This window comes from Haliotis cracherodii, unplaced genomic scaffold (genome assembly GCF_022045235.1).
Source record: "Haliotis cracherodii isolate W230 unplaced genomic scaffold, xgHalCrac1.p SCAF_6, whole genome shotgun sequence".
NCBI lineage: Eukaryota > Metazoa > Mollusca > Gastropoda > Lepetellida > Haliotidae > Haliotis > Haliotis cracherodii.
In genome coordinates this window covers 31,677,175-31,690,384 of record NW_027266319.1, presented here as the reverse complement: position 1 = coordinate 31,690,384, position 13,210 = coordinate 31,677,175, and positions in this window count along the sequence as shown.

Below are 13,210 nucleotides of genomic sequence, written 5' to 3'. Positions count from 1 at the left end.
ATTATACACGTGAAAAAAACTATAGACTGTAACGTAGATTATGATTTAGTCTAAAATGATAACTGAGGTTTATTTGCATATTCATCATTTAATTTTCTGCTTGATTACGACAATGCATTCTCTTGACGTTGCGGGTACAGGACAGTGACATTGACCTTCATGCTTGATGAGTACTTCCGGTAGGTTAGACATGCGCATCCGGTTATCGGCTCCCAGGTGTATTATTGTCAAGATTCCTTGGCATCAACATCAGGCTGTCCTGTCTTTCAGGACATATAGGCCAAGAGGTAAGCGACCCATGAGCACCAATATCTGCTCGGATTGGCAAAGGCAAAACAAGGTAATTTGACCAAGAGCTTTAACTTAAGCTCCAGGTTTGTCGATGATCAGATATGGTTCTATCACCATCAAAAAGCCAATTCCCTTTCACGGATTAACCCACCTGAACTAGAAATAAAGGAGACCAGTGAGACCGCCTCATCTGCTTCATATTTAGATCTATGCATAAAGATTCAGAGTGACAAAACACTCTTAAGAAAGCAACGAAACATATACTACTACTACTACTACTACTACTACTACTACTACTACTACTACTACTACTACTACTACTACCCTCTCGATTGTATCATGAACATGTATATGAATCACTATCAAATAGTGATGATATCAGGTGTTCGCGGAAAGATGAGCACCCGTGGCACCCGTCACAAAGACATGCAAAGGCAAGTCAATTGTTCACTTGCAAAACACGGGAACATACGGTACACGTCAATATAGGGATTTGCCTTGGACATCATGTTTGTCACTGATGCGTCAAAGAGTCCTCTACACGTCCACCTAAAAACGTTTCGAAAACTTTCCTGAGGCCTTCAATATTGTAACCTTGATCAAACAACTTTTGAGAAAGAGTCGTTTGACGCTCTTTCAAAACTTGGTTGAAAGAGCATGCTCGGTCTTACTTCAACAGATGTGAAATGTAGACACCAAGAACTGGAGCTGCGGTAATGTTGCTCGACATAACCGTTACTGTTACGGGTGCAACACAAACACATTCCGAAATATACTGAACGCTATGTCCCCGTTAGGCTTCCATAGTATGAATGCATTATATCTACATGACCTTGTACTGTTCACCGAGAGATACACATAACGGCCTGAAGATTCCATACTTTGATGTTTTCCAGTGAAAACTAAGCAGTGGAGGGGAATATTACTGTTAGCATAATGGTCTACTTTGAAATCACAACAAAGAACAGAGAGTAATACTAGTGGTCTTCGTGGAAGGGGAGCAAAGAACTGGGTATATATATAGCTAGGAATTATCAGTTGAGTATCGGGGGCTGCACTTTGTTACAGATGTGTTATAGGTGTATAGTCTCATTAGTGTCTTCTTTCTGAAACAATAGTCATTTTAGTTACAGCCGCACCCAATCATGCCTTCTCAGGTTACAAAGCGGATACTATTGTGTATATAATAGCCTGATCACGTGACCAAAACGTAACAGAGTACGGCGAGGTATATGGTCACGAGTGAGTGAGGGAGTTTGGTTTATCACGCTTTGCTCCCATTTTCAGCGATATCAGGACGTGTCAGCTACATGTTTTCCACTTGGTGAGTGAGTGAGTTGGGTTTAACGCCGCTTTTAGCAGTATTACAGTTATATCGCGGCGTGTCAGCTTAATGTGGGAGGAAAGCCTGAAGTGATGCAGGCCTCAGGCGTTTACCACTTCGGGGAAACCCACGAGCACGGGTATGGTGCTAACAAATCTCCAAACATAATAGGGGCGACCCGGGATTCGAACCCGCAATCATAGGTTTCAGGCGTGCCCATCGCGGCGCCTTAGACGACTGGGCCACCCGTGCCCCTCCACTTGGTGTACCCCACTGGCATGGCATAGTGTTGACGAAACTCACAGGCGGATCCAGAGGGGGTGGGGGGCGGAGGGGGGTCCGAACCCTCCCCTCACCTCTTTGAAATCAAATGTAGTATGTTGCAGGCAGTAACATTGAGAGAGGAGTATTATAGTTTAGGCCCCTCCCTTTTCAAAATGTTGGATCCCCCCTTGAAACTAGAATCATAGTCGGGGCGGTCGGGTAGCCTAGTGGTTAAAGCGTTCGCTCGTCACGCCGAAGACCCGGGTTCGATTCCCTACATGGGTACAATGTGTGAAGCCCATTTCTGGTGTCCCCCGCCGTGATATTGCTGGAATATTGCTAAAAGCGGCGTAAAACCATACTCACTCACTCACTCACTAGAATCATAGTCATGGCGAACCGGTGCTCCCCGATCATGAAATCATGTACATTATTAGGATACAGTCCGACACAAGTTATGTCTTCCCTTCTAAACATAAAATACTCACCCGTGAAAATGCCACTGCAGAAACAAATCACATTTGCTTAAAATTGTGTTGATCATGACATTGTTTGCATATTAGAGAACGGAACATACTGTTGGAATATCAGTCAGTTTAAAAGATGACATTTAATGTACAATTCATGTAAACTGTCCGGCAAAATAGAGTGTACATCCATGTTTGTTTGGTGGTGGCTAAAATGATACAACCAAGAAATGACTATTCGATGGTGATGTATTTGATACGAGTAGCATAGGCAAAATGACATCCATTATCTAAACACGTATGTCACTACAGGCGACTGTTATTAATCTAGTCACGTTTGAATTTTTCCAATTTCCAATTCCGTCAAATCCAATTTTCAAGTGTATATTTTCTTTTGGCCGCCTTTTGGCAGTTTAGTTAGGAAACAGTTTAAAAGTTCAATATAGAATAAAAAACATCTTTATGTTGGACACATGCTCCACCCACTCACAAAAAGATTATTGGTAAAATGCTGAAATTCTCTTAGAGAGGTTTTTGTCAAGCAAATCTTACTTCTTAAAAGTAAATAAAGCCTGGTGATGCAGCCGAGATATGAGAACGTCAAAATGCCTCAGAATGATGCCATTGTGTTTAGATGGTTTCAGTGTAACTGCAAACTAGATCCCAGGTTATAGAAGCCGAATCGTGAAGGCAACTGTAACCCATCTCTATGTACTATTCCCTTCACAGCTGTAGAAATGATGAAAGATGTAGAGGGTCCGATTTGTCTCCTTGGCGTACACCTTTATCTGACGTAATAAGTCAGGCAATCAGAGCTCAAATTGAAGATTAATGGGGGCAAGGAGGTTCGGGAATTAATAGACACTAGAGGATAATAGAATGTCGTCTTGTTTAACAAATTGCCATACCAGGGAAGCCTGGCTTAGTTGTACAATGCGTTTGCTAGATGTCCAGTAAGATGGAAGTGAAGATAACTATATATATTAGGCCCCTTAATCAGCACATGTCCGAACTGACGACCGATAACGTGATATAGATTGAATAAGATAAAACAACAGTGTTAGCAACTAGCTGTAAAGTAGTGTCAGGATTTAACCCCGAAACAGCATCAGAAACTTGTCGTAAAACAGCGTCAGGAACTAGCCCTGAGAGAGTGTCAGGAACTAGCTTTGAGACAGTGCCCGAAATTAGCACTGTAACAGTGTCAGGATCTAGCTCTGGGACAGTTTCAGAAGAAATTAGCCCTGAAACAGTGTCAGGATGTTGCCATAACACAGTGTCAGAATATAGACGTAAAACAGTGTCAAACATCAGCCCTGATACAGTGTCAGAACCTAGATTCTACAACAGTGTCAGGAACTAGCCGTCAGACATTAGCCCTGAATCAGGAACTAGGACTGGGATAGTGTTAGGAACAAGGCTTAAAACAGCGCCAGAGCCTAGCGCAAAATATTGTCAGAGCTTAGCGCAAAACATTGTCAGGACAGCGTCAAAACCTAGCCGTAAAATAGCGCCTGGAAAAAGCCCTGAGACAATGTCAGAAATTGGACCTGAAACAGTGTCAGGATCTAGCTGTAAAACAGTGTCAGCATCTAGTTGTAAAACAGTGTCAGGATTAAGCACCGAAACAGCATCGGGAATTAGCCCTGAGACAGTGTCAGACATTAGCTCTGAGACAGTATCAGACATTAGCTCTGAGACAGTGTCAGACATTAGCCCTTAGACAGTATCAGACATTAGCCCTGAGACAGTGTCAGACATTAGCCCTGAGACAGTGTCAGACATTAGCCCTGAGACAGTGTCAGACATAAGCCCTGAGACAGTGTCAGACATAAGCCCTGAGACAGTGTCAGACATTATCCCTGAGACAGTGTCAGACATTAGCCCCGAGACAGTGTCAGACATTAGCCCTGAGACATTATCAGACATTAGCTCTGAGACATTATCAGACATTAGCTCTGAGACAGTGTCAGACATAAGCCCTGAGACAGTGTCGAGTTCATGTGTCGCTCAAACAATAGATGACTGATCTCCACTCCTGATCAGGAAATCTCACATTTATCGGGATTTTCTAAGAGTGAGTGAGTGAGTGAGTGAGTTTGCTTTAACGCCGCTCTTAACATTATTCCAGTTATATCACGGCACGGGTATGGTGCTGACAAACCTAGAAACATAATCGGGGCGGACCGGGATTCGAACCCACAATCATAGGTTTCTGGCGTGCCCAAGGGACGCAACCCTGCACAGGGAATCGCGGCGCCTTAGACGACTGGGCCACCCGTGCCCCCGATTTTCTAAGAAAGAAGACCATATATGTGCAACATATAGAATAACCTGCTCGCAGCGTATTTAGGTATTATTTGTCGCTCGTGAAATAATGCGTTAGATATTATATATCGTTAACTCACTCGGCAGCAATTCAGGCTTTCCCCCCACATTATGCTGACACGCCGTGATATAACTGGAATACTGTTCAAAGCGACGTTAAACCAATCTCACTCACTCACTCACTCACTCACTCACTCGGGACAGACACTCCGTATTCCTCGGGATCTCCATAACTCACAGGTTGTCCTGTAAGTCCCGTCATGAATAAGGTTAAATCATGATATAAACAATGCATTAATATTCATCATGTTGAAACAAAAATTCCCGATGTGACCGCGATGCGATTCCTGCCATCAGTGCAGCATAAAAACAATGTTGGAATACTGTTACAGCATGTATTTCATTCTTTACTGACAGATCTAATAAGAATGTCCATCATCATAATTTTTATATACATTATTCAGTAGTACAGCGTAGAGGCCATTCGTGGCACCAAACGCTTGCTATCCCACTTAAATGAGTGGTTGTAATATACCTAGTTGATTTAATTTTTTTCAAGCTGTGGGAAAATGAAATCATTTGGATTCACAACTCCCAAGATGTTTACACGGCATTTTCCACCTTTCGGGCAATTATCAGCTCCAGACTACTACTAAAGCTTCGTACACTTCACGTGTCTCGTGGCCCCCGGCCGTCCAACGTCTCGCGATAAAATCCGGGAATCCCGCCCCAGGCGACATGTTCCACCTGTAAACATGCAGGGTTAGTGACGCCTCCCCCATACTCCATCCCCCACCCCCAACCCCCAAACCCCTTCCACAGACACAGCGTGACAGAGAGTAACAGTAACAGGCAACAAAACGCATGTCCTAACTTGATTTTGTATGTTTGGTGATACAAATAACATGTCGATGTGTTTTGCATTACAGAAAACAACCTTTAAAAGTTTCTTCAGGGTAAACAGTAGAATATGCAAGAACGGGTATTTCTTGGGATCCAAGCTACTTATGTTCGTTTGACGAGCATTATATCTACACATACACACAGGCACTGAACCAATGCATCGGTTCCCTTTAATCAGCATTCTAAATATTTCCAATCCTCAGGTTGCTCAACATGATGTGCATACGAAAATAAACTCTATGCATGTGAACTGGTTTTAAATTAGCACAAGCGTTTATAACTATGCAAAACATTTTTTTTCAAATCCAACACATTTATTTAAAATATTTTCATATAGTCTTGCACGGTTAATTAATATTGCATGTCAGTGAGTAATTGGTTTAGAAGCATTTTGATCAGTAATTCATTTACACAATGGCTTGTCAAGTTAATGTGAGTGAGTGAGTATGGTTTTACGCCGCTTTAAGCAATATTCCAGCAATATCACACCGGAGGACACCAGAAATGGGCTTCACATATTGTTCCATGTCGGGAATCGAACCCGGGTGTTCGGCGTGACGAGCGAATGCGTCAACCACTAGGCTACCTGACCGCCCCTCAAATTTATTAGAGCGGAACGCTAAAAAAGACGCAAGCTGTAGATGTGTACCGCTTTAATTAAATTACTGAATAACAGTATGGACAGATACATATTTTATTTGAGTACACCTTGACTACAACATTATACATTATAAAACATCTAGAGAAATACACAAGCCATTTCTTATGGCATGGTGCTAAAACAATGATGATCAATAAAGGGATGAACCCGGGATTCGAACCATGATCAGCGATCCTGCTGCTACTAAGGGACACAAGTCGGCTCAGTAAAATAGCCAGTTGCCCACCCGTGACCGCCATTCGTGCTGTTTATTAGTAAGAAAAGTATAATACACAGGAAACTCTACCCATGCTCATATTTATTGTCACCCCTATGCTAAGACGCATTTATCTAGGGGTGACAATAATTACCCCTTTACTAAGATGAATATATCTTGGAGAAACAATAATTACCCCTTTACAAAGATGCATATATCTAGGGGTGACAATAATTACCCCTTTATTGAGACGCATATATCTTGGGGTGACAATAATTACCCCTTTACTAAGGTGCATATATATCTGGGTGACAATAACACCCCTTTACTAAAACGCATGTATCTAGGAGAGGCAATAATTACCCTACACTAAGATGCATTTATCTAGGAGAGACAATTATTACCCCTTTACTGCGACGCATATATCTAGGAGAGGCAAAAATAACCCTTTTACTAAGATGCATGTATCTAGGAAAGACAATAATTACCCCTTTACTAAGACGCATATATCTAGGAGTGACAATAATTACTCCTTTACTAAGATGCATATATCTAGGAGAGACATGATTACCCCTTTACAAAGATGTATATATCAAGGAGAGACAATAATTACCCCTTTACTAAGATGCATATATCTAGGGGTGTCAATAATTACCCCTTTACTAAGACGCATATGTCTTGGGGTGACAATAATTACCCCTTTACAAAGATGCATATATCTAGGAGAGACAGTAATTACCCCTTTACTAAGATGCATATATCTATGGGTGACAATAATTACTCCTTTAGAAAGATGCATATATCTAGGAAAGACAATAATTACCCATTTACTAAGATGCATATATCTAGTGGTGACAATAATTAGAAGCATCGGTATATGTAAGAATGCAGATACCAATCTTCTAGTTCTTATGTCCGCATCTCGTTGTTCGGCAGTAATGTCGGATAAAGAACTACAACATACATGCTAACATAAAAGTCTTTCATTTCTCAGGTTGTCATGTGTACTGTGTTTTTTCAAAGTGAGATCCGCGTCCGTCACCTCATTGTCACGGCACACTGTCTCACGTGTGCATAAATCTCAAGGCCCATCTGCGGTGCTGCGGAGTCCTTCACAGGGGAAACCGTATATATTCCCGACACCAGCTTCTGTCTTAACACCATGTGCACAGATTCATTTCTCCACATTATTATTCATAGTTTTTTGTCAGCATCAAGGTGCAAGTGTTATGGTATGTATTTAAATAGGGTATATAATTCTTCTCGGTGTCACCACATACGTCTATGCCTTACAACCGACTCTTGCCTTCATCTTACTGTTATGAGTACTGACTGGAAGGGCGATGACGCATTGTATGTAGATCGCGGACGATCGTCAAATCAGGGTTTATTGTCTCTCTACTGTCTAACATGTGTATCTAGCGAAGCGAGAAATACTACGTGTTTGGGTTGAATGCGGAAATTAGAACGTGGGAAACGGAGATTTAGCTCCCGGAGGAGATATATAGACTGTGTGTGTTTGTTCTTTAACACCGCACACAGCAATATTCCAGTTATTGGATTTGTTTGTTTGTTTGTTCTTTAACGCCGCTGTCAGCAATATTCAAGTTATTGGATTTGTTTGTTTGTTTGTTCTTTAACACCGCATACAGCAATATTCCAGTTGTTGGATTTGTTTGTTTGTTTGTTGTTTAACGCCGCTCTCAGCAATATTCCAGCTATATGACGGCGGTCTGTAAATTATAAAGTCTGGACCAGACAATGAAGTGATTGACATCATGCGCATCGATCCACGCAATTCGGATCAATGACATGCAGCAGCCATGTCAGCGAGTCTGACCACCCGGTCCCTACAAGCAGGGTCGCCTTTTGCGGCTAGCATGGGTTGCTGAAGACCTATTCTACCCCGGATCTTCAGTGGACTTCAGTTGTAGGACAGCAGCCTTCATGTACTGGAGTCTGGATCATCCAATCCAGTGATTGATATTTTGAACGACCGATATAATTGGGATACGATGACATGCATCAACCAAGTCAGGAAGTCTGATCACCCGTTCCCGTTAGTCGCCTCTTACGACAAGAATGGATTGTTGAAGAACCCGGATCTTCACGGGTCCCTACGTAGGTTGCTAGGCAACACATCTAACCCGGAATCCCGACTTGAGGATGCAGAAGACTCATTCTACCAGGGATCCCCACGTAGGACATATATACTACACTAGTCTATAATTTAATCCATGTTATACGCACACAGTGGTTAAGGGATAATATTATTGATTTCGTATTAGGGACAGGAAAGTATTTTTTTCTTATGTAGAATTATATGTAAACTGCCGGGTTAAATAAAGTATACGTTTTATGTTCGATGGTTTCTAAATAAAACAGACAAGAATTGTTTTCCTGGTGATGTATTTGATATGGGTATCATAGTTGCTGTTTGGAACGTTTTGAAACGTTTGTAATTTTTCGGTCAAATCCAATTTCCAAAGAGTATGCTTTTGCCCATCAGTGTATTTAAGAATTAACCTTCACTTTGTGTGAGTTCATTGGAGTATGAACCTTCATAGAGTGACGGCCAAACTGTATGAACGTCGGGGTCAGTTGTTGCTGTTTGTGAAAGGCGACATGGTCAAGGCAAGGTTTGTCAGTTGCAGCAAGGTTTGTCAGTTGCAGCAAGGTTTGTCAGTTGCAGCAAGGTTTGTCAGTTGCAGCAAGGTTTGTCAGTTGCAGTTTAGGAGAAAGCTGATAATCCATGTTATAACAGCAGACGATGGGGATGTTGAGTGATACATTCCACGACATGGCTTATCGAAGTTCAAGTGCAGTGGGATGAGGGGCTCTACTTTGACGTAGAACTAGGATATCATTAGAATGGAGGGGACACGGGTGGCCTAGTCGTGTAAGGCGCCGCGATTCGCTGTACAGAGTTGCGTCCCTTGGGCACGCCAGGAACCTATGATTGTGGGTCACAACCCAAGGCACTCACTCACTCATTAGGATGGCGGTGACCAGCATTCGTGTGGGAGAAGAAACAGTTTAAATCAAGTCATTTGTTAACTGTCTCTCTCTTTGCAAAATTGACATGGCGCTTGTTATATTATAAAACCATACTATGTTGTGTTTTATTTCGTATGGCAAACATTTTATGGTTTTAGGAACAGATAAATTAATTTTGACATGCTGAGATACCGCCCACTCCTGGGTACACTGTATAACTGGTTGCTGGCAGAGGTTCCGTTGCGTTCCTTAGTCGCACCAGGATCCGCTGATAACGATTCTTAAACCACACCCGTGCTCGTGGTTTTCACAAAGTTTGTCAACGAAAACGATCTGCGTCATTTCAGGTTTTCGTCCCACATCAGGCCGACGGGCTGTGATATTACCAAACAGTTACACTTTGGATAATTACAAATGCAGGTAGTGAGATGTGTGTAGATAAAACTGATTGAAATTGTAGATTAGCATATGAAGACAGTAATAAATGTGGGCTGGGATTTTGAATGTCGTATTGATACGGTCTGTCAGAACGGTTACCGTGCTCGTGGGATCCACACAAAGCGGCGAACGTCTCAGACCTGCATCACTTCCGGCTTTCCTCCCACACTAAGCTGACACGCCTTGGGATAATTGGAATACTGTTAAAAGCGGCGCTAAACCCAACTCACTCACTCACTCACTGTACATATCAGTTCCTAACAGTTTTCGCCCAGATGGTGGTTTTTCCGGATTGACGGGGTTTAATTGATGGCAGGGTCTCCTCTGGCTGACGTCCGATTTGTAAACCCAACTCACACGCTAGCTGGGGAATGAACGTTGCCCGACAGGGGATAAACCCCACTTCCTCATTCCATGGCGTCCTATACGCGATCACGGATACTAAAAGTACATGAATAGTGTGGCAACTGCCGCCCTGTTGATGTTGTGTTTCTGACTTTATACCCCTTTATGGCCTTGCTAGGTCATGCATCAGAATGTCAACGTACTATAACCTGGGTATGTTGCAAGAGACCTCTCTGTGTGTGTGTGTGTGTGTGTGTGTGTGTGTGTGTTGTGTGGTGTGTGTGGTGTGTGTGGTGGGGTGTGTGTGGTGTGGTGTGGTGTGATGTGGTGTGTGTAATGTGGTGTGTGTGGTGTGGTGTGGTGTGGTGTGGTGTGTGTTCATTGTGTGTGTTCGTGGTGTGTGTTTGTGGTGTGTGTTCGTGGTGTGTGGTATGTGTGACGGTGATGTGTGTCTGTATGTGTGGCGTGTGTGTGTATGTGGTGTCTGTGTGTGTGTGTTTGTCAGGTTTTTGTGTGTGGTTTGTGTTTTTGTGTGTGGTATGGTGTGAGTATGTGGTGAGTGTGTATGTGGTGTGTGTGTGTGTGTGTGGTGTGTGTGTGTGTGTGAGTGGTGTGTGTGTTTGAGTATGGTATGTGTGTGAGTGGTGTGTGTGTATGTGTTTTGTGTTGAGTGTGTATTGTGTGTAGTGTGTGTTTGTGGTGTGTGTCGTGTGTGTATATCGGAGTTCATGTTGGTAAATGAAGCACCACCAACTGCGATTCCCTAGCGTTTGACTTCATTCCTACATTTGCTACAGTTGTTGCCTTGGGTGCCACTGTTAATGTAACACATGAAACCAGAACACAATGCACGTATGTGTAAAAATATTCAATGACAATTTAAACATATGAAAAGAGTACTTTTTGCGCCCAACTATACCATTTAAATAATACAAGTTGTTTCTTTGATACGCACATCTACAATACAAACACGAAACACTCCAGCACACTTCTCTTCCTGGTGTGCACAGGCATCCGTAACGTCACGGTAGATGGCGCTGTCAGCACGTGCCAGGCGGCGTCGAGGGGGACAACCTATGCAGAGATGATATCTCGACATTTAACATTAAGAGAGAACGGTGAAGGCTTTGATTGTTGATTCGGTTATGTTTACAATGTGGTATTTCTCACCCGCATTACTAAGAGCCACCAGAAACGCTTAGAGCAGGAAACTATTTTAGATATGTTTGGTTCATATCGTGTTTGAAAACATCGGGTTTTTTTATCTAAATATATGAATAACTCATATAATTCGTGGCAATGTGGAATAATCACATAAGATTTTATGGAAATACTGTTCAGTGTCATTCCCTGTTTTGACCTGAATGGCTGCGCATGATGTTTCAGAGGCGGGATCCAACACGCCCTGGGTGACTAAAATACCCGTCCCACATTGTTGTGTGAAAGTGTAAAAGTATATGTACTTATTTGATCTAACGTAATGACGTTATTATTATACAGATTGAAACAGATAAATGCAGCAAGGGCGGTTTTGGTGATCCTGGCACAGTCAGGCTCATCATCAGCTCATGGCCCTTGCCACCTCTACATGCAGCCGGGACTTCTCCCAGGAACCCATCGAGAACCTTTCGGAGAATGTGAATCTGCATTGCCCAGATTGTCAAAAGGGTTATATTCCTGACAGCAAACCGGGCTACTCTCCAAACGTCAGACAACAGATTGGAAGGTACCAAACATGAGGCACCTAGAACAATGAGTCAGACAACTTGGTACTTGTGATGCTAGCTCGAAGTTTCGAAAGCAGGGTATGCTTTCCCCATGTTTTTCCTGAACTTGCCAATCATATTAGTGTCTAAAGGGACAGAGCATTCAATGATATTCAAATGATTTCATTGCATTTATCAAAAGGGACAAATCAGATTTCTTGGCCCGAATTGGTCACAGGCAGTTTTCGGGCCTCTTTGGAAGAGTTTTGTATGCATCAGTTTCCATGACGCCCTCTCCATATTCTGGGTCGTACCATAGATGGAACTCTGTGTCACAAGCATGGCGAAGACGTTAATATAATGATCGAGACACTCCATCATGTCGGTTAAGATACTGTATTTGTGCCAATGCTGGGCATCAACTGGCAATGTGTTGGATAGTCTCATTAAATTCATTGCATAATCTATATTTCATATTTACACTTTGATGCTAAAATCACTCATTGGCGGTTTCGAGTGGGAAGTGACTGGTCCTGAGTAGCAAACCAAAATCCTTCCGTTTCACTACATCCAATTAAAGGACTCTGCAGGGATGCTGATCCTCTCAACACACTGCACATAAACTCGATGCAGTGAAGAGTCTGAGCAGATTTGATATGGCACTTCGCTTGGTTGGCACTCATTTCTGTACCAACCAGCAGGACAAATTCATCAACAAAATCAACATTGACATTGAGATTATGCCCCGCATCCTTGACTTGTTTAAGCAAACTTGTTTTCATCACGAGTCTTGACATGCTTCACAAGAGGATCATCAGACAAATAAATGTGTGAAAAGTGCACACTCCCCCAGTATAATTCTATCACGAAGAACCTCCACGTTAATCAAATCACGCAATTCACGTCAATACCCTGCATTTTTTGGTATTTCTTCTTCTTCTTCTTCTTCTTCTTCTTCTTCTTCTTCTTCTTCTTCTTCTTCTTCTTCTTCTTCTCCTTCTTCTTCTTCTTCTTTGGGTAAATGAAGTAATTTGAGAAAGAAACGATCTCAAGGTAGCCCATGATCAGCTTGTGATGTTGGGTCGCATTGTTAGCAGCATGTTCGTTATAGTGTTTATATATAAACACGTAGCATATAATACGGATGTAAGACGTTTCGCGACCTCTTGCCCGGCCGTTGTACAAGCCTCGAGCATTAGTTATAAGATGGTTCTTCCTTATACACAACGGATGCACTCGTAAGATCAGGTTGACCTATTTCAGGAAGGTCTACACGGGATCAAACAGTAG